Source organism: Chinchilla lanigera, unplaced genomic scaffold (genome assembly GCF_000276665.1).
Source record: "Chinchilla lanigera isolate Chin_1 unplaced genomic scaffold, ChiLan1.0 scaffold00024, whole genome shotgun sequence".
NCBI classification, from domain to species: Eukaryota; Metazoa; Chordata; class Mammalia; order Rodentia; family Chinchillidae; genus Chinchilla; species Chinchilla lanigera.
This window is the reverse complement of record NW_004955425.1, coordinates 15,645,864-15,650,416: the sequence shown is the minus strand read 5'-3', so window position 1 is coordinate 15,650,416 and position 4,553 is coordinate 15,645,864.

Here is a 4,553-nt window from a genome sequence, read left to right as displayed (position 1 = left end):
CACGCCGCCGGCGGGGTGCCGGGGTTTTACGTAAGCACCCCTTCACCCTAAGGGACGGGCGCGGAGTACCCAGAGAGCTAGCAGCCCAGCCGGTGCCCTCGCGGGGTCGGGTCCGAAGCTCCGTTCACAGGCCGGACGAGAGCTAGGGACGTTCGGAGGTGCCGATAAACAGTTTGCAGAGAAGCTCCCACCTGCGCCCTCATCTCTGCGGGGTGCCCCTTCCCCAGAGAAATGAAGACTTCTCATCTTGAAGGGACGTTTCTTTCCTTCCGAGCATCTCTGAAGTCTCAGCTTGTTGGCTCTCGTTCTGTTATAAACCAGCTTTGAGATACTCCTGGTCGAACTCCTGGAATGTGAAACCAGGACAGAAGGGACCCTTGGATTTTCTTTTCTTAATTCCTGGGGGAGACTGTCCTTAGCGGCTACTACTCATTTCAGCTGACTTTCTTGAACTGTGAATGGATCGATAAGTATCTGAACTGGTGTTGTTGTTCGTTTGGGGTTTTATTCTTTTTAAAATTTTTATCAAATGAATCGTCACATCGATGTAATTAAGAGCCCCGGCTCGGCAGACAGACGATAAAATCCTGACTCTGGGGTTTAAAGTCTAGATAAGAGAGGGACCTGTATGCCTGTAAAAACGAGAGAACACCCTCATACATACATGGAGAGAGTCAGCTAGGGTATGTTCTCATTGAAAATATTGTACAGTATTTCACTGATGTTATCTTTAAATTCTCTGTCAAAAGTACATGAACTCCAACAATTAATTCACTTAGTAAAAGATTGCGCGGTCTTTAGTGCACATGATGGAGGCCCGGGTTATCTGGGTCCTCTTGGCGAGAACATTCTGCGTCACCTGGCTGCTTTTGCGGCGGAGTGAAACACAGTATCCTTCAGAGAAGACAAGCTCATGCTCAGAACCCTTCCGCTTCTGAGACCGCTTTCTTCTGGTCCTGCCGTAACCGCTGCCAAGTGAAAGGACAGCGATTTTCTGGGGTCTTTCATCATTCTACACATGTCATAAATATCACCAAATGATACCTCGAGGCTCTGTGCAGGGTCCCGAGTTTTGCACTGTGGGAGATTCAGGTTTCATCCACAGACGTTTAGGCCCTTACAGTTTGCACCAGTGGTTCGTAGAGTCCGCGCTTGCGCCAGCTCCTCCCGCTTCTCCGCCAGCAGCTTGAGCGTTGCCTGAGAACTTGTTAGAAATGCCTGCGATTGTCTGGCGTGGTGGCACACATCTGTAATCCCAGCACTCGGGAGGCTGAGGCAGGAGGATCATTGTGAGTCTGATGCCAGCCCGGGCTACAAAGTGAGCTCCAGGCCAGCCCGAACTGCATAGGGAGACCTGTTTCAAAAAAGACAAAAAAAAAAAAAAAAAAAAAAAGTCTATGATTGGGCTCATTGAAGCCCCCTGAAGCACAAACCCGGAGGCGGGTCCCTGCTGCCAGGACTTTAACAAGAACTTGGGCTGATTCTGTCGGGTGCAAAAGCGAGAATCACTGGCTTGCACGACACCTCTTCGTGTATTGTCTCCCAGCTGTAGTTCCTCAGTCACTGTGTTTCTCTGGGCTGGGCGCGATGCTAAGCAGTTTTTGTTTTTTCTGTGGTTGTGGGAGTTGAACCCACCCAGTGCTTTTGCACTGAGCTACATGCATCCCCAGCGCTTCTTATTTTTATTTATTCATTTTGATTTTGAAACAGGGCCTCAATAAGTTACTAAGTTGCCCAGGTAGGTCTTGAACATGCCATTCACCTGCCTCACCCTCCCTAAGCATTTTATTCTCTTCCCAGAAGAATTAAAAACATCATACCACAGTGATATATGTGCATCCATGTTTATAGCAGCACAATTTGTAATAGCTAAATCTTGGAAACAACCCAAATGCCCATCAACTGAGGAATGGATAAAAAAGTTGTGGATTTTTTAGGACAATGTAGTACTATTCAACCATAAAGAAGGATAAACTGGAGACTTATATAGGTAAATGAATGCAACTCCAGACCATACTTATAAGTGAAATAAATCAGACTCCTATGTGTAAACAGCGTACTGTCTCACTAGTGTGAGAAACTGAATGAGTACATAAAATTCAAAATGTACAACAGATATTGTGAATTGGGAAGAAACCACTCAAAAGAAAAGACAAACTGTGATGGGGGAAAGGAAGAAAGGAAAAAAGAAAAAAATATATTTATACACAAGATAGTTAGGATAGTTATATGGCTAGTCTCTCTCAGTTCATTGAAAAAAAAGGTTTGTGCTAATATAGTTTGGAACGGATATCATGCCTATATCTTGTACTCTGAAGAACTAGGAAGACAACAGTCCGCAAAGTATTAATTACTGTAACTCTTCTAACCTTTTTGAAATTCTGTTTTATTGTTATTTTTATTTTTATTTTTTTCTCTTTAAAGTAAAAATAAATAAACCTTTTAATATTTTGGGGGTAGGGGAGACTTTTTGTCCTCACTTCTAGTCGCGGGCAAACGTCTGTGTGCAGTCAGAACCGCCGGGTTGCAGAGCTAATGAGCAGCCAAAGGCCTGCAAACAAACCTTCAGAGTCTGACCAGCCATTTCACACACAGAGTGCCAGGTCATTGTGAAAATCCAGGCCGCAGCACTTCCCAAGGAGGGTGTGAGTAAACTAGCTCCATACTGACCTAAGTACTGCCTTTAATTAGCAGATCGATTCTCCATTACTACTGTCTTCCAAGTTCCTGATGTAATGAATTGAACCTATGTATTCATTGTCTTTCCTCAAGTACCATGGCGGCCCCACCATGTGCCAGTACAAATCATATGCATCATTTAGGCTCCAGAGTCATAGCTGTAATCCGGCTTTAAAGCCTCTGCCAGAGTAATCTACTAGAAAACTCTATTTCTGTTCAATTCTGTTGGCATGGCAACCATCAAGCAACACCATGGAAAGTGCCTCAAATCCCACAGCAGTCTGTTAGCCCGAGTGAGTCTGCAGGGAGTAGGCCAAGGACAGAGGCTAAGAATAGACATCTGACAGCAAGGTGGGGCCCCCACCTGGGAAGAGCAGGGTTACTTACTGGTTCCCATTGGTGGCATCAAACGCGAGCCAGGTCAGAGGAGGGGTTAACCTTCCACTTTGCAGGCTTCTTCAGCCCAATGCTTGGGCTAAGAATGTGGACACCCAAAGTCTGATATTGATGTCAGCCCAATTAGACATGGGAGTTCCAGTTTAAAACAGGTAATGTCTCTGGGCTTCGGTGTGCTCATCTGTAAAAGCCGTGAGCTGGACTGGACGAAGGACTTTCCAGGGCCACAGTCCCGCTGCTAGTTCAGTTAATGCATTTGTCATTTCCTTGATCACATGGATGAAGTGACAAAAGGAGAGAACATGGCAGGCTGTCAAGGTGGTGGTGGAGGACTTTGTCAATAAGCAATTTGGCAAAAACCACTAGATGTCATCTCTTCTTGTAGTGACAGCTGACATGTGTCGAGTCTTTATCATGGGCCAAGGCTGATTCTAAGAGATTTCCATGTGATACGCCACTTAACTTTCCTAACGAGGGTAGAAGATACACTTATTTCACAAATGAGTAAACTAAATGGTAAAGAGGTGAAGTAAATAGCTCATCTTTACAGAGAGAGTAAATTCTGTATCTAGGATTTGACTGTGCTGACCTAAATTAAGATCCTAGGTGCTTGACCATTATCCCTTCAAATATCTATTGCCCAGACCCTTCTTTAGCACCCCAAAGGTCCTTGAAACCTAATTGCTCTGCTGGAAAGTTCTCAGTTCTTGTTATCACGCCTCCTTAAGCCCTCCCTTCTCTTGGTAGTGTATAATGTGGAGAAAAATCTTTGCGACATCTTCTGTAAGCAAAATGGTTGCCGGAGAGGTACAGAGTATGTTGCTGTGGAATAAAATGTACAGAAAAAGATGCAGTTAAAATATGGGGATTGTTAAATAATCAGTTTGAATTATGTAATTATGTGAAGCAGGAATCATGGAACTGATGCTGTCAAAATAGAGCCTGTTTTCTAGGGTCGAAACTACAGAGGCAATTTTATTCTGCTATTTTAGGTGAAAATTACATTTGCTTTTAGAAGCAGAGAGGGAAAAAAAAGAGAGCATTTTGCTATAGGCAAGAGAGAACTGAATTTGAAAATAAGATATGCAGAGACTTTCCTCCTGTATGTAAAGGAAACAATATGCGAACTACTAAAAAAAAAATCTGGTTAAAGCTATAGCCCAACAATATAAGAGGAATAATTTTTTAATGCTATACTCCAAGCAGACATCTGACTATTTAACTGGAGCCCTTTCTACTCTTGGTGAACTATAGAAATAATTCTTCTGATTGGGAAGACAAGAGAGTTTTCTCTCTCACCTACAGCAGTGCAAGAACTGGTTTCCTAGGTTATGCTAAGAAGTGCATTTTAATAGGCACCTCATGGCGAAGATTATAAGACAAGTTAAAAAGGTAGCTTCTTTAGAATATTATTATTGTAAAGTGAAAATAACTCATGCTTTAATCATTACCTTCTTCTAGTCTAATTCCCCCTCTAA